We start from the raw sequence: 23,028 nt of genomic DNA, 5'->3' as shown, positions 1-23,028 counted from the left end.
ATTCAAAAACCACATTAAATGATTGACTGGAATTATCAACTCTATTCATTTAGCATCTGAAATGACTGCCCAGCACCAGACACAACAAGAAGGGCCCGAGAGACCTTTCATTGTGTTGTAAATTGAGTAATTTATATACAGTACACACACACATATATATATATATATATATATATATATATATATATATATATATATATATATAAAAATACAGGATTAAACACTTAACATATTAAAACATTTGTGAATGTGTACTTTATATTAGTTTATCAGTTCCTGGATCATGAAGTCTTCTCATGTCCAATGCTGCACTCTGGCGAGTGTGTGAGCTCCCAGATGAGTTGTCATGGCCAAATATATATATTGATAATGAAATGTAAAATCAACGACACAATGATTATCATACCCCTTACATTTATAGGGCACAGAACTACACAATATACAGACATGTGGTTGTATTCTAGAAAACATCAAAAGTGAAATGGGATTCAGTATGTTTAGCGGGCAGACAGGATGCTGGCGATCACAATACTGATGCCAGAATCCCGATCTTTGAAATGCCGGAAGGGATGAGATAAGTATGTTCCCCCCTACTCCCTAACCCTTCCTTACTGCAACCTAACCCTCTACTCCTAGTGCCTAAACCTAACCTCTCCCCGGATGTGCCTATCTCTAACCACTCTGCCGCAGCCTAACCCCCCCCCCCTCCTCCTGTGTGGCACCTAAACCTAAAACTCCGTCCGTAACCTGCCCGCCGTACTTACGGTCGGGATGCTGGCGTCTGTCTCCTGACCCTGTTCAAGATTCCAGCATCAACATTCTGACAGGTGTTGGGATTCTTGCGTCTGTGTTCTGACTGCCAGGATCCCAACAGCCAGCATCTTGATCGCATTCTGTGAAATGTCTTTGTACTGGCCTGGACTCAAGCTCCAGCTGGAGACTTTGCAAGACCGTGTTCTAACCTTAAAGAACTCCCAAGCAATTTGCTTTACGATCAAAGGGCAATATTTTGGACTTGTTGGAGACAAATTTGTCAAAGCCAGACCGTGTCTCACGTTATCAGTAAATTTTATACTAATGGCCGGGAGCAAAGTAGATCTTCAAGGCGTTTGCGTTAACGTTTCAGGTTCAGGCATTGGAAGTTTCTCAAGTTTTATATCGTAGAACAAAATTTCCAATTCCCCAGTCTGACCTTTGGCCTAGCAACATCTCAAAGAACCTTTAGAAAAGTACTGGTGGTGTTATTGGTGGATTTAAGAAAACGGGGTCAAGAGGTGGCCATATTTGGATGACATCCTTATGATTGGAAATAAGGAATATGTTGTAAGTACCAATGCCAGTGTTATCCTTTATGCAGAAGCATGGCTGGATTGTGAATAGGACAAAGTTATCGCATGCTCTTATAGCAAGTAAGTCCTGAGTGGACAGTTAAAGGGCCCAATTCAGCATGAGTTGGTTTTTACTCACTCTTTAGCACCCAGCGCATGGCAAGGCCGCCCCATACGCCGGATCCTCCCCCATGCCCCTCGCCCCCAGCTTGCATCTTAAGGGTAGCCCCCTGCCAAAGGCAGTCGCCGGACCACCTTGTTTTGGGTTGCAGCATCACACAGCTGCTGCAGCCAGCCCCACAAATGCTCCGGACATGCCTCCATTGTCCGTAACACGCCCCCCAAACGCCACCACAATTCCCATAAAATGACACAGGGACGCCCCGTTCCCCTGCCAGGACTTAGACTGCGATTGCAGTTTAAGTCCATGCGCAGAAGTGCGGAAATTGCCAAATAGTGATTTCTGCACTTCTACAATTAATGCTGAATCAGCCCCCAAATTCATACAAAAATAAGCCAACAGAGAAAATGGATCTCAAAATTCAGCACTTGCACGTGGTGTACTGATTTATCAATGAATAACAATAATGAAAGTGTTTCAAGTTTTGGGAATTATTTCCTCCACCCTAGGGGTTGTCCCATGGGTAAGATGAGACAGATTATTTGGGCAGATGATTAGGGAAGAGAGTTTGCCACTTTTATTGTGCCTATAAATGCCTGATTTTTAACGTGGCAGGCTATATTTTTACCTTAAAGGGAAAAATAGTCATTTTAGGCTAAATCCCCAGGGTAGGCTAATGCTATTGAAAGATTCTAGTGCTACAAGTTGGGTAGCTCACTCTGGGACAAAAATAGCTCAGAGGTACAGTACATGGTCACGAGAAGAGAAAAAAATGAAATAAATAAATGTACTGAAAACTAGAGCAATAGGATAAGCTTTTCAATGGTTTCATCAACAGCTACTGGAAAATCATCACAGAATGATCAACAGAACCGTTGTGGCTTTACATCACCAGGGAGGCACAAGAAGCAAAACTTTTGTGGAAGTTGCAAAACTAATATCTTTGGCAGAAAGAAACCTAAAGTCACTTTCAGTATTTCCATATTGTAGGCAAGAAGAATGCAGTGAAATGAGCTAAGACAGGTTCCAGGTAAACGGTCTCTAAATCAGGGAATTACTGAGTGAAAAGTGTGGCCTCCCTCAAGTGGATATTATAGTACCAAACCAGGATGCCACAGTATCCAGATTCTTTTCTTGACACAAAGCTCAAGGGACAGAAGGTGCTCAAATCTCTTCGAGTTTCTGCTAGACTGTGCCTTCCCTCTGTTTCCTCTCATTCCTTGCAGACTGACCAAGACCACAAAAGAGAGAGTACACAGTATTATTCTAGGAGATGCTTCAAGAAAACTATAGGCTCTACCTCGTTCTCCAGATGTATTGCCTCAGGTTCAAGCCTTCCACTTAAATGTGCAGGAAGTTTAATGGCATAAAAAAGAAATGGTTATAAACTACTCCTTATCTTTCTATTTGATGGACTTTGCGGTCTTCGCTTTAAGCACACTCAAACAGCATTGAGCGGTTTACTGTAAGTCAAATGGAAGTCAGAAGAATTAGTTAGGTTTTCTTTCACCTGAGTGTCCCTTTGTGGGTCATTTCATTTCTTAGACTCTGTTGGATTCTCCATTTAAAGTTTAAACCAATTCAGGAAGTCCTCTGGGATGAATGACACTGCAGGTAGTGTTCCTGGTGGCAGCTACAATTGACAGAATGTTTGGAAAGTAACAGACACTACAGTGTAAGGAACCCTTTTTAAATATATATGATAAAGTGCTTCTAAAAGCCAATCCAACATTCTTGTAAAAAAATCTGGCTGTAATTCATATCAATTAGGAGGTCTTGTTACCATTTTATTATCCACTATCGGTAGATTAAAAGCAAATAAACTGCATTTCCTAGATCTAGTGAGAGCTCATGCTATACATCTAACCAGTACAGAGGTTCTTCATAATAATAAAGAATGGTAGTGAATCCAACAGAATTTCAGAAAGATCCTTCCAAGTAAACCGTTTCAAGATGGATTAGAGCAGAAATCATATAGGCATAAATGAAAGATGGGCTTAAGGTGTCAGAAATACTAACAGCCCATTTAACATTCTTTGGTGATAGAGCTTTGTAAGCCAGAAGGCTGGACATCTTTCCAGAACTTCTTTATCCATTATCACTTGGCTATATTATGCTCTGTTGACTCTCATTTTGGTAAACGTTCTTCAACGAGCTATGCAGAATCTATGTCTTAGATTTCTTTGTAGCCCTACCTGTTTTATTGCTTGGGTACATTTCATAGTAATGGCTGCAGTGGATTATTAAACAGGAAAACCGTGAATTATAATTGAAGATAATTCTCTTCCCTTGAAATAATCCATGGCAGCCCAGAATTTCCCACCCATGTTATTTTAGAAGATATTCAGTTTCAGAGACTGCTTAGAATATTATTCAAAGACACAAGGAAAGAGGAGGAGCTGCATTATATACTATCTAGGACAGTGTTTCCCAACTTTGGTCCTCAAGGCACGCTAACAGTCCAGGTTTTAGTGTGATCCAGGCTTTAGCACATATGGTCAGAGGCAGAACTCTGGGAGGCAACGGAGTCATCTGCCGCCGGGCTCCTGCTCTGAAGGGGGGCACCTCTCCTCCCATTCTGTGACACCATTGAATTAAGTTAAATGATAGCTGCCGCTGTCTTTTCAGTGGCCGTCTTCCTCACTGGTCCCTGCACCTTACAAATCACACCCACTTTATTATACTGAATATACACATTTTACAAGTGTCATACCCAGGATTAGAAACCACAACCTATTACACTGGATGCGGCACCTTACTGATGAAGCTGTTTGCTCCTGTATAGGAAATATGAGAATTCTAACTATATGAAGCTACTTCTCTGACAATGACACGTATCTTCATAGAGTTCTCATGCTTCCTCTACAGGAGCAAATAACACCATCAGCAAAGTGTCTGCTGTTAGTGTAACAGGTCATGGGTTCTAATCCTGGGTATGACTGCTAAGAAATGTGTGATTTAAAATAAAAGACAATTAAATGTATAAATACAGTATATACATTTTTTTTCAGGACACTCCATATACACACACACACACACACACACACACACACACACACACACACACACACACTTACACACTTACACACACTTATCTTAATATAGGGAAATAGGGGGGCACCAATATTTATCTTGCCTCCGGGCGACTGTGACGAACTTACGCCACTGCATATGGTTAAATAAAAATAACAGGTACTAATGAAGTCACCTGTGCTCAAGTATAGATATCCCTAAAACCTGGACTTTTAGTGTGCCTTGAGGACCGAGGTTGGGAACCCCTGATCTAGGGTGTGTTTATTTTATGACCTGCATTTTCCCAACTTAGAAAGGAAGCTACTCAATGTAATGACTGCTATGGAGATTTGAAGGAAAAGATATTGGTAATTGTAATTTGTTGTTTTACTTTTGCCTAATTAGTGCTATGTTTTTTCTTATGGGGGGAGGGGGTTACCGATTGCTACCCCACCACATTTTTGCTTTACAACAATTTCCTGAGATCCCACCATTAGAAGCTGACTTTACACCATTGACTTTTGTGATTTTGCTGAAAACAAGTTTGAGACTTGTTAAATATGCAAAATGAGGCAGCTAGTTTTGTGTGTGTCAAGTGGAACAAAATCAGAAATGTACACTCTTAATAAATAAGTGCGCAAGTTCTAAAGTTTGGCTTCAATGTAATGTGTACTGTTTATAACATGTAAGGACTGGAATCTAAATATTAATAATAGTTGGCTATACTTTCCCATAAAATATTTCTTAACAGATTGCCAATTGCTCTGTTTCCCAAGGTGTCCTGCTTAAATGACACTACAGATGCCTCCTGGGCATTATAACACTTTGGGACTGTGAAACATCATTGCCTAACTTATGAAAATCACATTTGGATTTAGGCCAAATATTACTAACAGTTGTTGCATAGGTTTTTTTTTTAAATTATATAAAATCACTCTAGAAAGAATATCACAATATTGTGTAGAATGCTATCTTTTATTTTGCATTTGATTTAAGTATCTTAAGCCCCGCAGCTCTGGTCTACTTCCAACTATTTCTTGAAAATAAAGTGCTGCAATAATTTATTTGCAGCAGAGATTTCTTTCTGTGGATAACGTTCTCATTTCCAGTTGCCTACTTGTATTCTGCATGTGCTTGTTAAAACGTGAACAGATGGTGGAGCTCACTTTGTGCTGCGTGTTTTTCATGTCACCACACACACACACACACACACACACACACACGACAAGGAACATTGGAATTTGCAGCATTATACAAAGCAGACAATGTGGAATTGTACTTAATATAAAATGCAGAAGCCGCTGAAGCCGCCTTGCTGGTCCTGTCTGCTCAGGAATGCTGCTGCACATTTCTGCATTAGGTCTAGATGAAGCTGAACAGTTCGTCACTGGCTAGGGATTTATGTCTGGGTGGAGAAGCCGCAACACAATGCTCATTACGTCCCTACAACCAGCTTTTCTGCTTTTTATTCTCAGGTTCTTCCTCCTCCCTTTTTATCTCTACTTAAAGCGGCTAAAGAAAGTTCTAGAACGTGTCCTTTGTTGTAAGAAATGAGCCTATTGCGTGTTAGTCATCATCTGCCTGCCCATAATAACTAGTCAATTATAACCAAAAGTATCTATGTATTTACTTTAACCAGCCCACATGCGTCAAAAAAAAGTAGTCAGTTTACAGTCAATTACACAGAGCTCATAATAATATTAAACAGATTACAATTTAGAAATATTACATAGTATGTTTATGCCTAAACGTGCCAGATATGGCGGTAAGATTTTGGCTGCATAAAGCACACCAGTCACACAGTGCTCCCAGCCTTGCTGTGTTTTCTCATTATTTTCAGTGGGATATAGCTCAGTAAATTCCGTGTCTGTTGTTCCAAAATAATCTCACAGTCCTGATCTACCACATAACTGGAAATATGTGTTTAAAAATAAAAACGATCTTATCACATAGGATATAAAAAGTTTAAACCAGAATTGTCAGGTCAGCCGTACAAAACTGGATTGTGTGTGTAAATGTATCTTTTATAAGAGGCCGAACTAGCAATCTAGCTGCCAAGAGTGAGGCACTTGTTTTAGGATTCAGCTTAAGGTGACTTGTAAAATGGCATTGCTGGCTGCTCCTGTAGCACCAGGAGATGGGGTCACTCACTGTACCACCAGTAAAGATCAGTTTCTTATTCATTCCTTAGTAATTTTGTTTTCTTTATTACTAGTCAGCAGACTAGAGGTGGCCTCCATGGTGGTGATGCAATAAAGAAAAGACTGGAGTCCTAAAACAACAAAGCTGTTAAATGCTGGGTCATATAGTACAGGCCACAAAAGGTTTGTATATTCACTGTCTGAGAGCTCAGTAGACTCGTCTGCTGAACAGTATTTGTCACATGAACATGTGGATATAACATTTATATGTTTGATTGCAAAAAAAAATTGGTGAAGTGCAGGATAAGCTTCATACTCTGCTGATAGTTTCAACTGACAAGTGAATATAATCCTGGGACACTTTTACAGTGATGTCTTGGGTGTAGCAATTTATCAAATTTGAAACAAATCCAATTTACAATAAAATTAAACAGCGAACCTTCCTAAAGCGTGTATTACTCAGACCTGTTATTCTGAATATTTATGACATGAATCACCCTGAACATTCTCTATTTTGTTCAATGTTTTTTTTAGTTTTTTTTTATATTGCCTGTTATCGCTAGCAGTGAGCGTGAATCCCATCCTGCTCTAAGACCAGGCAGATTGGGAGAGAAGACCACGTTAGCCAAATGTCTCATGCGGTTGAGAACAGGAAGGGGGGAGGGGGGAATATCACTTGAAGGTTCCAATATGGTCTTTAAAGAAAATAAAAATTCTTTACTATCCACTTTCTGTTATTTGCTGGAGTAATAAGTAGGTAACGCAGAGCTTCTGTCATCCCACCAGAGGGTAGCAGTAGAGGGAAGGAATCAAGGCTGTAGCTACCATAGGTGCAAGGAGTGCGGCTGATATTGGGCCCAGAGTGTAGAGAGGCCACCTTCCCTTCCAAAGTTACATGTTATATACATTTTTACATAGGAACCATTACAAATGTTTGCATGGGGTTTACAATATTTCTATTTATGCACCTGAACCAGCTCATTGTAATGTAGCATAAAATGAACTGGAGGGCATTATAATGTTGCAAATGTGAACTGGGCAGTGTAATGTGGCACAATATGAAGTGGAAATGGAGGCAATATAGCAGCACCGTAGTATGGCAGCCATGCACTCTGTGCTGCCACAGTTCCCCAATCCCCCTACCACTCTATACCCTTGAGTGCTCCACTGTGGCCAGCTTTGCCGAGTGCCCCAAATGCAGGTGCCAGGACATGTAGGCAAGCACAGAGCAGCCGTCGGGTGAGTATGCGGTTTCCACCCCCTCCCGGTGTGGCCTTACCTCCCGCACAACCCTCCTTACAGCCCTTCATAATATGAGCTGAGAGCACTGTAATGTGGCATATTATGAACTGGTGACATTGTATGTCATAATGTAAACTTGGGGTACTGTGCTGCAGCCATACTGTTGGCATAATGTGAACTTGGGTTCTGTTATGGTTTATCGAATAAAGTAGGGTACTACAATGGGGGTGGTCTTCAGTATGCCGGCTGTCGGGATCCTGGCGCACAGTATACCGGCGCCGGAATCCCGACAGCCGGCATACCGACACTTATTCTCCCTCGTGGGGGTCCACGACCCCCCTGGAGGGAGAATAAAATAGCGTAGCGCGCCACCGTGCCCGCAGCGTGGCGAGCGCAGCGAGCCTGCAAGCGGCTCATTTGCGCTTGCCACACTGTTGGTATGCCGGCGGTCGGGCTCCCGGCGCCGGTATGCTGGTTGCCGGGAGCCCGACCGCCGGCATACCATACTACGCCCCTACAATGGGCATGGCATTGACTACAGTACTACTATTGTTCAGAAAATTAACAACTGCTGAGGAGAGGTGTCTCTCTAGAAGCATTGGGACAGGGGCCCTTCAAAAAATGCTGTGGGGCCCAAAAGGTTCTGGCTACACCTCTGGTAGGAAGTACTGTCACATTATGATATGATTACCTTATGTATATGTAAATATGAGGATGGTAATTTCAGTAGAGCACCTTGATATTGCTGAAGACAATATTAAAGGCAGAAAGACCCACAAACAAACAATAAATTAAGACGGCTGCAGTAAAGGCCTGGCAAAGACATGGGTTTCAGACTTCAGGTAGCCATTGGTTGCCAGTCACTACGCTAAATTATGCAAATGCATGTCAGTAAGCACTACCCCCTATATGGTACTGCAATTCCCTGTAAAGTCTCCTTATTTGATCATTCTGCTTGCTTTCTACTGAAGGGATTACGGGAGGTCTGGCCACTCTTACATGGGGTTGCCTGTAAAATTGTGAGTAGGCAAGTATGACTATCACACTGGGAAACTCCGGCTGACATCTGTGAGGAAGGGATAGAGTAGGGTGGGTATATAGGGAAGTGGCTGGGGTATATGTGTGTGAGAGGGAGGTGGAGGCGGCAGGAGCATATATGTGTGAGAGGTAAGTGGCTGAGGTATATATGTGTGAGAGGGTGATGGCTGGGGCAGGGCTGCATATATATGTGTGAGTGATAGGTGTCTGGGGTTTATGTGTGTGAGAAGGAGGTGGCTGGAGCAGGACTGGGTATATATGTGTGAGAGGAAGGGGTTTGGGGTCTATGTGTGTGAGATGGTGGTGTCTGAGGCAGGGCTGGGTATATATTTGTGAGAGGGAGGTGGTTGGGGTGTATGTGTGTGAGGGGTCGGGGGTAGGAGCATATATGTGAGAGGAAGGTGGCTGAGGTATATGTGTGTGGGAGGAAGGTGGCTGGGGTAATGCTGGGTATATATTTGTGAGAGGGAGGTGGTTGTGATTAGAGATGTGCGGCGGGCACTTTTCGTGTTTTGGTTCTGGTTCCATCCTCGTGTTTTGGATCTGGATTGGTTTTGCCAAAACCACCCTTTCGTGTTTTGGTTTTGGATCCGGATGATTTTTTTTTTTAAACATAAAAACAGCTAAAATTACAGAATTTGGGGGTAATTTTGATTCTACAATATTATTAACCTCCATAACATTCATTTCCACTCATTTACAGTCTATTCTGAACACCTCACAATATTGTTTTTAGGCCAAAAGGTTGCACCGAGGTGGCTGCATGACTAAGCTAAGCGACACAAGTGTGCGGCACAAACACCTAGCCCCTCTAGGAGTGGCGCTGCAGTTGCAGACAGGATGGCAGATTTAAAAAAATAGGCGCAAAACAGCACATCATGCAAAGAAGAAAAAGAGGTGCAATGAGGTAGCTGTATGACTAAGCTAAGCAACACAAATGTGCGGCACAAACACCTGGCCCATCTAGAAGTGGCACTGCAGTTGCAGATAGTATGGCACTTAAAAAAACTAGGCCCCAAACAGCACATTATGCAAAGAAGTAAAAGAGGTGCAATGAGGTAGCTGTATGACTAAGCTAAGCAACACAAGTGTGCGGCACAAACACCTGGCCCATCTAGGCGTGGCACTGCAGTTGCAGACAGGATGGCACTTAAAAAAACTAGGCCCCAAACAGCACATCATGCAAAGAAGAAAAAGAGATGCAATGAGGTAGCTGTATGACTAAGCTAAGCGGCACAAACAACATGGGACGTGCTGGAATTTGCCCAGATGTAATACACGCACAATATTGGTGGCACAGGAGAGCGTACCCCTAAACCACACACACATGGCAAAGCCTGTAAAATTAATTTGGATAATTATAACCCTTTTATTTGGAGCTATTATAATAATATGCAGCACAGGCGAGCGTACCCCTACACCACACAGGGCAAACACTGTAAAAATTATATTTGGATTAAATGTTAATAATCCCTTTATTTGGAGTAAATAATATACAGCACAGGACACTACCACTGGTTTGATACAGGACAACACAACGACACTGTAAGGGACTTATTATACAGCAGCACTGGACACATGGCAGCAGAGGACGCCACCACTGTGACTGGTGACTGGACTGACTGATGCAGCTAAGACACTACACTGGACTGAGCAGCACAAGACAGCACTATAGTCCCCACCCCACTTTCCCGCTTGCACAGACACTGAGGACGGAGACACGTCCTCTCACTACACTCTCCAGGACTGGAGTGAAAATGGTGGCGATGCACGGCTCTTTATATGGAATCCAAACCACACGAGAACCGACAGCGGGATGATGATGTTTTGCCTCGTTCTGGTTTCCAAGTCAGGCGGGAAAACCAGAGTCAGACTAGGATCCGGGCTCGGGTAGTGAATTTCGGTAGGGTTCAGTTCTCTGAGAACCAAACCCGCTCATCTCTAGTTGTGATATATGTGTGTGAATGGAGGTGGAACTGCCATGACTGTATTTATGGATACTGAGGCAGTGCTAGGGTATCGTATGATTTACAGTATATGATAGATTGACCTGTTATAATAACACCTACCCCCACAGCCCAAACTTTGACATTCTTTAACTGGTTTATGCCCCGCCCCAGCTGTAGCTCCACTCATGTTATCCACAGATACAACGCTCCTGGGGGTCCTTGCTTTTTTTTCAGTCCCAGTCCCCACAATTTCTGATGGCAGCCCTGGTCAGATGCTCTTTAAATAACTTCTACAAATCTTAGGGCATGTGTTTTTAAGGCAGCTCAAGGCCTGGTGCCTGCATGCCTCAATGTTGAGACAAAGGACGAAACTGAGCATAAGTTATTTTTCTGCTCATTGATCTTACCAATGCTAGCGTGAGGGTAAGCCATTTGATGCCGGTAGCAAGGCGAATGAGCTGATAGAGATAAAGGCAGGGCGTATCTACCCATTGGCCAGGATGGCACTCGCCAGGGGCGCCAGACGAGCAGGGGGCACCGCCCGACGATACCACCCTCGGCCAATGGGTGGAATCCCTTAAGCCGTAGTCTCTGACAATACTTGCTGTGCTGAGCTGCCTGGGACGGGGGTTGGGGAATCGCTCAGCAGACAGGAGCTGGCGCCGGTGTCCGGCACCGCAATGCACTACAGGGTAGAAACTGAAAATAAACTACAACTCCCAGCTATCCTTGCTATTGGGAGCTCCCGGTGGCAAGGGCTGCTGGGAGCTGTAATTTATTTTCAGTTTCTTCACATAGTTTAGTGCGGTGCTGGACACCGGTGCCAGCTCCTGTCTGCAGAGCGATCCTCCGCCATCCACACCAGGCAGCTCGGCACAGCAGGTATTGCCAGACACTACGGCTATCTCCTGGGATGTTGTGGGGTGGGGACTAGGGCTATGTGCTATGTGGGGAGGCTATGTATGTGCTGGGAGTGGGGGAGACTACATCTATGTGCTGGAAGGGGGATGGGGACTATGGCTATGTGCTTGGGGAGGTGAGGGGCTATGTGCAAGGACGGGGACTATGGCTATCTATGCTGGCAGGGAACTATTGCTATGTGATGGGTGGGGGGTGGAGACTACTGTATGACTGTGTTGGGAGAGATGGAGACTATGGCTATGTGCTGGGGGGACTACGGCTATTGCTTGGAGAGGCGGGGAGGCTATGGCTATTTACTGGGAGGTGACTAGGGCTATGTGCTGGGAGGTGGATGGGGACTATGACTGTGCTGGGAGGGGGAAAATAATGACGTGCTGTGTTCTGGTGGGGGCTATGGCTATGTGCTGAGGGGGGACTACAGCTATGTACATTTGAATAGGAGAGTTAGGTAATGCCAGTGCTGCAAGTATGGCGGTACTGCGTACTGGTAAGAAATTCCCAGCCGGTATGCAGTACCGCCGGGCCGCCACCTTGCAGACACCATGGAGAGAGGGGAGCGCAGCATGCGCCTCTCCTCTCCTGCCCCCTTCAGTCCGTAGACCGGTGGTTTCTCCCCCCAGTGGGTCTGGCGGCTGCAGCTGCGTGTACTCAAATGCCAGTTCGTGAGCCAATCAGAGCTTGCGGACTGGCAGGCAATCTGGAGCCCCTGCTGCCGGACCGCGAGCTCTGATTAGCTCACGGACTAGTGCCAGAATCTGAGCTACAGGACGCTGACGCCGATAGCAGCAGCAGACAGTGTCGGCCCCAGGCAGCAGCAGCATCAACAATGGTGTGTTGCACTGCTGAGGGCATATCTGGCACCATGGGGGCATGTGTATCTGGCAATGTGGGGACATATCTGGCAACATGGGGGCATATCTAGCAACGTGGGGTAATATGTGTATCTGGCACTGTGGGGGCATATCTACCACTGTGGGGGCATGTGTATCTGGCAATGTGAGGCCATATCTGGCACTGTAGGGGCATATGTGTATCTGGCACTGTGGGTCATATCTAGCACCATGGGGGCATATTTGGCACTGTGGGGGCATATGTGTATCTGGCACTATTGGGGACATATGTGTATCTGGCACTGCACCATTGTGGTCATATGTGTATCACGCCCCCATTTTCATTGGCCATGCCTCATGTGGCATGTGGCCTGATAAAGCTAAATATTTATCGTATATAATACCCTTTATGAGGTCTAAGAACACTGTACGCTATCTACGTATGAAGTACCGTAAGGGTACGCTAGTTGCGTAACAATCGCTTTGCCGTGATCGAGACGCTCAAGCGTCACGTTCACTCACGGCCAAGAGATCACAGGCAGGCACGTTATTGGCTGTTGACTAAAGTAATGATTCGCTATAGCGTAGCGGACGCTCGGGACCACGAGGAGATCACCAGCGGCGCTGACGCTCACTATATTAAACCTTTGTATCTAAACCATAAACAGTGTATTGTGCAGTAAAACCTTTGTGTAGAGATAGGGTGTAGATGCAACCTAGAGTAACCTTATTAACTCAAAAGCTGTATGAGCGTCACCGACGCTCTGAGAATACTTAACACTATAAGAATTACACAGATACCTGGGCTTAGGGTCCAACGCCTAATATGTATATATTTTGAATGATATACTTGCAAAAGAATTAATACAAATACAAATCATACACTACAATATAACATAGACTACCTAACCAGATAACTACACAGGAAATATAATACAATTACTATTTAAGGGAAAATAAGAGAAAAAGAGGAGGAGAGAGAGAGAGAGAGAGAGAGAGAGAGAAATTGGCCCACAATAACAAGAAGATCAATATAGTTGCGGAGAAACACTTACGCACAAGGGGAAACGATCGCATGCGCCTCGATATCCAGCTCCCGATTATCAGCAATGAGAACCGTTGAAGAGAGTGAACTGGATATGGTCGGCCTGCCTATTTATGCCCCACACACAATACAATTCAATGGTCCCTACAATCTCATTGTTCATTGGACACAGGAATTCGGCTTCGCATTATAACAAAAGGTCATAGGTTGATTCATACAGGTGGGCTGTGACTGCTTCCAACTGTTCAGGTGGGTGGGATACTGAGTTTCCCGCCGCATGACTAAATAAGAACAAATAATAGTAAATGGACATAAACTTCTTATGTCCATAACTATTCGCATGAGCGATTAATCCGCTCCAAACCAACACCGGAATATTGCTATTTAAATACTCTTCCGATGGGTACCAAACACCACTGTATGACCCCTGTTAGACCCTTCGTACAATACAAAGAGGGATCTCTCTGTTCAGGAACATGCTATATTAACTAAACTTTCAGAATCTATCAAAGGGACCATGATCTACAAAATACATTATTACTGAAAATATGTAACGATTGAGTCGCACGCTACGATCACATAAACTCTACCGTAAATACGCATACCGTGCGCCTGCGGGTGCCCGCGACTGTGAGTATGCGCACGCACGGGAGAGCGCACGCATGCGCAGCGCGGACCAGAATGAGGTGCAAATATTGCAGTGTGTATAGAGATATTTTTCTGACTTTGACAGGCCACACCCATTTTTTGGCACACGCACACAGTACCACTAAGATTTTTTTTCTATTTGCACCACTGGGTAGTGCACTGCACTCCACTTCTTTGCACTAGTATTTGATTATACTACCTGGCCTTGGGTGGCATTGCCTCCTCAGCCAGGCCAGGCACTGCTGATGTCTCCTCAGTTTTATAAGAATTACTGTGTGGGCATAATGTGTAAAGGGAACTGTTACTTTGTGGGCATGATGTGGATAAGGGTTACTACTGTGTAGCATAATTTGAATTGGGGGAACGATTGTATGGTCATGCCCCTTTCCCACAAGATCATGTCCCTTTTTTGCACATGCACCTTCCCTATTTCAAATATGGGAGGCGCCAGTCCCTTACTTTGCCAGGGGCGCCTGGACCCCTAGATACACCCCTGGTTAAAGGTACAACCCTATGCAACCACTTCCAACCAAAGAGGTATAGCTGGAATATAATAGGCTGTTCTCACTTATGCAAAGTTCAGTGAGGGCATGTTCAGAGGCATATCTTTTGCATCTTGTATAGGGCAAGTGCATGCTGAGAATGATGACTACTAGTAGCAGAACTAGGCAGTCCCATCTCGAGGTGCAATGCTACATACAGGTGAATATAATTTTTTTTCCTTTCAAGTTCTATTTGCATCCAACTCTACATCAGGCTCAAAGTGAGAAAGCTCTTTGACCACTCTAATCTGATTGAGCCCTTATATAATAAAAGGGTAACGCTGCCTGCTCCTCACCTCTAATAGGGGAATTCAAGTGTTTTGCGCGCCTGAGGCTACTAGATGGCACTCAGGGAAGCAATTGAAGTGTTGCTCTGTTCGGCCACGCACAGCCACCAGCGCTGACATTACTGTTATGTTGTTCCATCATTTTGAAGGGCTGGTAACCAGTATAGGATAAAAAAAAAAATACTGAGAATTAGATACATGTAGGGACATGGTATTGTGCAGTTCTTCAATATAAAAAAAAAAAACAGGCCGTTTCCACAGGACAATCCACAAAAGCTAGAGCTCCCTGTTAAACATACGCCAGCCTGCATCTATCTTGATAGCCAGTTGCATAGCATTTGGCTGATATTTTCTTAAACCGCATGTCATCACACACCCGCTTCCTAGGTTTATTATCTCTAGTGCTTTCCAAGGTCATTGGTGACAGAAAATCCCCACCCAGGAATGTCAGTCTGGCCTCTGACAGATTGCTACTGTCACTGGCTGGCTGCTGAGACGGGGACATGGAAAGAAAACAGAACAAGCTGACCATTTACATGTGTGACAGTACAGACCCCAGAGGTCTAGAGTAAACGGTCTCATTTTCACATGGCCTTCAATGAGCAAGATTTTTCACACTGTAGTGTCATTGCTTCTAGAACAGGAAAACACTAACTAGCGGGAAATCAGGAGCTGACTGCCAAGGACCAACAGTCAACATTGACGGGTTTATTGCTAACACGAATATCAAGCATATTCCCCCTCTTCTATCTCTTTATCATCCTGTTGTTCCCTCTTCCTTCTACAGTATGTATATTTCTGCATAATCTATCACTAGACAAAATGCTGAGCAAATAACACAATGAAATCTTATGACTTGGTATGTGACACTATTCCCAGTAATGTTATGCATGCACTAAATTGCTGTGTAAAATAAATTAATATATACAGATATTTTATATAGATTAACAGCTTAAAACAAACCAAATTTGGCTTAAAACTCTACTTTAATGAACACTCAAACTACAATAGAAAAAAATAAGCAGTGATCATGAGGGATGATTTTGTTCCTATGTTAACCAATCTTCCAGTCTTTAAAGGCTTGTTCACGTGTAGCGGTTTAAGAAACACCAGCTGAAGCTGATTGCTACAGTTACTGATAGGTTGGAACTATTGTTTTTTTACGTGGCTTAACTTTTGGAGGTGTAACTGAAGTTTTTTACCTCTCCACTCAGTGGCGTCACTATACTGAAGAAAAAAACACCTATGAGAATTATATGTGTACAAGTTGTGGTACCACAGATCTCAAGATTGTTTCAAGTATCTTTTTTTTCCCTCTAATCACTCTATGGCGGATAAAATAACATTTTGCGCATATTGAGATGCATTACAAATTGTTTAAAACTAATTACCTGGGGATAACAGGCATACCAAATGCTTGAAAAACCACAAAAAAATCTATATGAACAAGCTCTACGTATACAGGTTGAGTATCCCATATCCAAATATTCCGAAATACGGAATATTCCGAAATACGGACTTTTTTGAGTGAGAGTGAGATAGTGAAACCTTTGTTTTTTGATGGCTCAATGTACACAAACTTTGTTTAATACACAAAGTTATTAAAAATATTGTATTAAATGACCTTCAGGCTGTGTGTATAAGGTGTATATGAAACAGAAATGAATTGTGTGAATGTACACACACTTTGTTTAATGCACAAAGTTATAAAAAATATTGGCTAAAATGACCTTCAGGCTGTGTGTATAAGGTGTATATGTAACATAAATGCATTCTGTGCTTAGATTTAGGCCCCATCACCATGATATCTCTTTATGGTATGCAATTATTCCAAAATACGGAAAAATCCGATATCCAAAATACCTCTGGTCCCAAGCATTTCGGATAAGGGATACTCAACCTGTATAATGTAAAGTACACAGCCAGATATGGCTGATAACAGAGAACAATAGTTTGAACTGAGCTGCAGCGCAACTGTAAATGCATTTTCAAATATGTCAACATCTTTCATGGAATGGTAACTTTTGCAGTTACATTTATGAGTACTGCAATTTCATTGTTGTACTTCATTAGTGAGGGTGTGGTTTAAAAGGTTGACAGTCTATAGGTCGACCCCAAATGGTCAACTTGCACAAGGTCACTGGAGCAGAGATGAATTAAGAGGGGGGCTCTTATCCAAAATTCTAAATTAAACATTTCTGAGTCCCCTACTGAGATAATGACATATATTATGTACTATGTGTATATATAGATATATTATATAGATATATTATATAATATAATATAATATACATATATATGTGTCATTATCTCAGTAGGGGAACCAAAAATGTGTGATTTAGAATTTTCGATAAGGGATACTCAACCTCTATACATACATGTGCGTATATGTATATATGTGTGTGTATAAATGTGCGTATATATAATGTATATATACATATATGCACAAATACACCTACATACATATATATATATATATATATATTGTAGAAAAGATGCAGCGGCACACTTTGAGGCTTACTTCAAGTCAAAGTGTATTAAAAAATCTCACAGCAGCATACCAACGTTTCGGGGCCGTCCCGCCCCTTGTCAAGGTGAGTAACAAATAATAATAAAAAGAAATCTTACCTATATACCCAGAAGAAGCCCGCCAGTGCTCAGCATCGTCCTGCATCCGGATTCCCGGTCCAGGACGCTGGCGCCTTCCAAGCGCGTCATTGACTGTGTGGCGCTGGGTCGTCATGGAAACCAGGACACCCAGCGTGGCTGCAAACCCGCACTGGAATAAGAAACATAGGGGCAGATGTATTAAGCCTGGAAAAGGGATAAAGAAGTGATAAAGCAGTGATAAGTGCACAGTGATAACGCATCAGCCAATCAGCTCCTAACTGTCATTTTTCAAACCCGTAATGATTGGCTGGTGCGTTATCACCTTCCACTTATCACTGCTTTAACACTTCTCCAGTCTTAATACATCTGCCACATTGTGACATTTTACAGAACCCACTCCCCTGTAAATCCAGCATATGGGGGCAGATTTATTAAGCCTGGTGAAGTGATAATGTGGAAGGTGATATAGCACAAGCCAGTCAGCTCCTAACTGTCATTCTTCAAACCCAGCCGGTGACACGGCAGTTAGGAGCTGATTGGCTGGTGCATTATCACTTTCCACTTTATCACTTCACCAGGCTTAATAAATCTGCCACACAGTCTCCAATTATAACTTACACACACATACTCAAGGGCAATATAAATCAACTTTACTATATAGTTATACTAATAAGTGGCATCTTAATGAAAACTCCCAAATTTTCCACTAATACTAAAAGCTGTAATACGTTGAACGTTATGTATGACTAAAGGTAGCAACCTGCAACCCTAAACTCTATGGGAACCCATTTATGTTATACATGGTGAAGAGTGCCATGTATAACATAAATGGGTTCCCATAGAGTTTGTGTGTATTGCCCTTGAGTATGTGTGTGTAAGTTATAATTGGAGACCATATGCTGGGTTTACAGGGGAGTGGGTTCTGTAAAATGTCACTGTTTCTTATTCCAGCGCCGCACAGTCAATGACACGCTTGGAAGGCGTCATCATCCTGGACCGGGAATCCGGAAGCAGGGTGACGCTGAGCACTGGCGAACTTCTCCTGGGTATATAGGTAATATTTTTTTTATTATTATTTGTTACTCACCTTGACAAAGAGGCGGGATGGCCCCGAAATGTTGGTATGCTGCTGTGAGATTTTTGAATACACTTTGACATGAAGTAAGCCTCAAAGTGTGCCGCTGCATCTTTTCTACATTGTCTGTATCTGTACCTGAGGGCACAGGAGCACGTGGGAGCGAGTGCCAGTCCATGAAACAGTATATATATATATATATATATATATATATATATACACTGCTCAAAAAAATAAAGAGAACTCTACAATAACACATCCTAGATCTGAATGAATGAAATATTCTTATTAAATACTTTGTTCTTTACATAGTTGAATGTGCTGACAACAAAATCACACAAAAATTATCAATGGAAATCAAATTTATTAACCCATGGAGGTCTGGATTTGGAGTCACACTCAAAATTAAAGTGGAAAAACACACTACAGGCTTATCCAACTTTGATGTAATGTCCTTAAAACAAGTCAAAATGAGGCTCAGTAGTGTGTGTGGCCTCCATGTGCCTGTATGACCTCCCTACAACTCCTGGGCATGCTCCTGATGAGGTGGCGGATGGTCTCCTGAGGTATCTCCTCCCAGACCTGGACTAAAGCATCCGCCAACTCCTGGACAGTCTGTGGTGCAACGTGGTGTTGGTGGATGGAGCGAGACATGATGTCCCAGATGTGCTCAATTGGATTCAGGTCTGGGGAACGGGCGGGCCAGTCCATAGCATCAATGCCTTCATCTTGCAGGAACTGCTGACACACTCCAGCCACATGAGGTCTAGCATTGTCTTGCATTAGGAGGAACCCAGGGCCAACCGCACCAGCATATGGTCTCACAAGGGGTCCGAGGATCTCGGTACCTAATGGCAGTCAGGCTACCTCTGGTGAGCACATGGAGGGCTGTGCGGCCCCCCAAAGAAATGCCACCCCACACCATTACTGACCCACTGCCAAACTGGTCATGTTGGAGGATGTTGCAGTCAGCAGAACGTTCTCCTTGGCGTCTCCAGACTCTGTCACGTCTGTCACATGTGCTCAGTGAGAACCTGCTTTCATCTGTGAAGAGCACAGGGCGCCAGTGGCGAATTTGCCAATCTTGGTGTTCTCTGGCAAATGCCAAACGTCCTGCACGGTGCTGGGCTGTAAGCACAACCCCCACCTGTGGACGTCGGGCCCTCATACCACCCTCATGGAGTCTGTTTCTGATCGTTTGAGTAGACACATGCACATTTGTGGCTTGCTGGAGGTCATTTTGCAGGGCTCTGGCAGTGCTCCTCCTGTTCCTCCTTGCACAAAGGCGGAGGTAGCAGTCCTGCTGCTGGGTTGTTGCCCTCCTACGGCCTCCTCCACGTCTCCTGATGTACTGGCCTGTCTCCTGGTAGCGCCTCCATGCTCTGGACACTACGCTGACAGACACAGCAAACCTTCTTGCCACAGCTCGCATTAGTGTGCCATCCTGGATGAGCTGCACTACCTGAGCCACTTGTGTGGGTTGTAGACTCCGTCTCATGCTACCACTAGAGTGAAAGCACAGCCAGCTTTCAAAAGTGACCAAAACATCAGCCAGAAAGCATAGGAGCTGAGAAGTGGTCTGTGGTCATCACCTGCAGAACAACTCCTTTATTGGGGTTGTCTTGCTAATTGCCTATAATTCCCACCTGTTGTCTATTCCATTTGCACAACAGCATGTGAAATTGATTGTCAATCAGTGTTGCTTCCTAAGTGGACAGTTTGATTTCACAGAAGTGTGATTGACTTGGAGTTACATTGTGTTGTTTAAGTGTTCCCTTTATTTTTTTGAGCAGTGTGTATGTATATATATATATATATATATATATATATATCTCATACATATGAATTAAGCTTTTAATTTTATACCTTAAGGACCTCCTGTCTAAAGTACCCCGGGCCCCCTAAGCCTTAATCCAGCTCTATCGATGAGTAAAAAAGGTTGAAACAATCATAAGGTCGACACAGAAATGGTTGACACATGAAAAGGTTGACATTAATTTTTCACAGTTTTTTGGGTGTCAAATTGTAGCTATCAGCACATAAATCCCCAATTAGTTTACCATGTTCCCTAGCATGCTTCGGGCAAGGTGCCTTGTTCTGGTACCGCTGTGCTCAGCACAGCTTACCATTCCCATTTGTACTCCACATGGATCGTAAAGTATGAAAAAGTTTAAAAAATGCAAAACAATCCCAGAAAATTTTGTCGACCATTGTTATGTCGACCATTTGAACCTGCCGACCTTTTGACCATGTAACCCATATGCATGTCGACCAGTTGACTGACATCTTTTTATCTGTTTAGTTGTTCTGTTACATTAGAAAAATGGCACATCCATTGTTATCATACCGCAGACTGACGTGTTTAAATGTCGTAATAGAGATGAGGGGGTTGGCTGTCAGCCACGTGACATCACTACAGATTTCCCCAGGTCGACAGGTTGCTATTGTAATTACTAAAAGTTTACCTCTGTATTGCATCTATTATTAATAACAATAGGAAAGGTCTATGGGGTATTTTACTCTTAATGGTCTTTCCTAATTGAAAATGCATAAATAAATAAAAAATAGGATAAAACACTGCCCTGTTCTGTCCCTAAAACTTCCTAAGACCTTGATTGCAAGTACATATTTTTGGTATCCCTGTTCTGAGGAAAACTACGATTTACATTCCAGGAAATTTTGTGGGATTGCTCTGAATATTGAAATGTTACCATGGGAAACATTATGGAAAAGTATATTGTTAGGGATTTTTGTCTGGTTTTCTCCAGCTACAGTATTTAACATTTTACCCTCAGAAAAAAACAAAACAAAACCTGTTTATCCTAGAAAAAAATATATATTTTCTTGCTAGAAGGAGAATTTACAAAATAAGTGAAAAAACTTCAAAATGGGCCTTGTCATAGAGGTGTAAATGACATCTTGAAGTGGTTAAAGAACAACTAACTTTAAAATAGAAGTTGCTGTATATAAAAGTTTTACTAGCAACATTGAAACAGAACTGCAAGGGAAGACTATTGGAAGAATACTGGGCACTCAAGCGCATTCTTTCCACCAACACTTTTTTACCTTGTACAGGAGGGGGGTGAGATTAGTGACAGACAGAAGAGACTTTTGCATGTTGCTTGTGGTGCTGTTGGTTGCTGCGTTTCGTGTTGTTGGTGTGGGAGGCCACCTAGTGTTAGCACCGGAACTGCTACAAGGGCTTCATGGGCTAAATAAAGTTGACTTTATTTTGAGGTAATGTTGTAATTAGTGATGAGCGGGTTCGGTTTCCGAGAAACCGAACCCCCCCGAACGTCACCCTTTTTACTCGGGTCCGAGCCATACTCGGATTCTCCCGTATGGCTCGGTTAACCCGAGCGCGCCCGAACGTCATCATCCCGCTGTCGGATTCTCGTGAGATTCGGATTCTATATAAGCAGCCGCGCGTCGCCGCCATTTTCACACGTGCATTGAGATTGATAGAGAGAGGACGTGGCTGGCGTCCTCTCCGTACTACTACTAATACGAGACAGTTGGTTGATCTGATTGCTTGTTTTATTTTACTATAATTGTGGGGAGGATTGGGGAGCAGCTGTTAGGAGGAGTACAGTACAGTGCAGAGTTTTGCTGATAAGTGAGTCGTGACCACCAGTTTTCTATCCGTTCTCTGCCTGAAAAAAACGCTCCATACCATATCTGTGCTCAGTGTGCTGCATGATATATCTGTGCTGAGTGCTCACACTGCTTAATTGTGGGGACTGGGGAGCAGCTATAGGAGGAGTACAGTGCACAGTTTTGCTGACAGTGACCACCAGTATACGTTTGTCTGCCTGAAAAACACTCCTGTGGTGGCTTTTTTTTATACTAGTTTAGCAGTTTGCTGACAGTGTCCACCAGGTCCATTATACTGTATATAGCAGTACGGTAGGCCACTGCTGTACCTACCTCTGTTAAATTTAAAAACAACTGCGCTGTATGTGTCTAAGCAGCTCTGTTTAAATGAACACTAGTAAAATATTTGTACCGAGCGCTAAAAAATGTTTATATAAAGATTTGTAAAAACAGTGGCACCTGTAAAGAAAAAAACTGTTAATGCAAACGGTGTTTACAGCTCCTTTTGGAGAATTTTTGAGCTCAGTCCGTCCCGATTCACAAGATGTGAAAAGATCTACCTCTCCCTAACTACTAACCGGTACCTATGCAGGGTTCCAAGGTGTAGAATGGTACGTCCTCTTCTCCCGTACCGTTGCTTCCAGC

The sequence above is a fragment of the Pseudophryne corroboree genome, chromosome 4 (genome assembly GCF_028390025.1).
Source record: "Pseudophryne corroboree isolate aPseCor3 chromosome 4, aPseCor3.hap2, whole genome shotgun sequence".
NCBI classification, from domain to species: domain Eukaryota; kingdom Metazoa; phylum Chordata; class Amphibia; order Anura; family Myobatrachidae; genus Pseudophryne; species Pseudophryne corroboree.
This window is presented reverse-complemented; position numbering follows the sequence as displayed.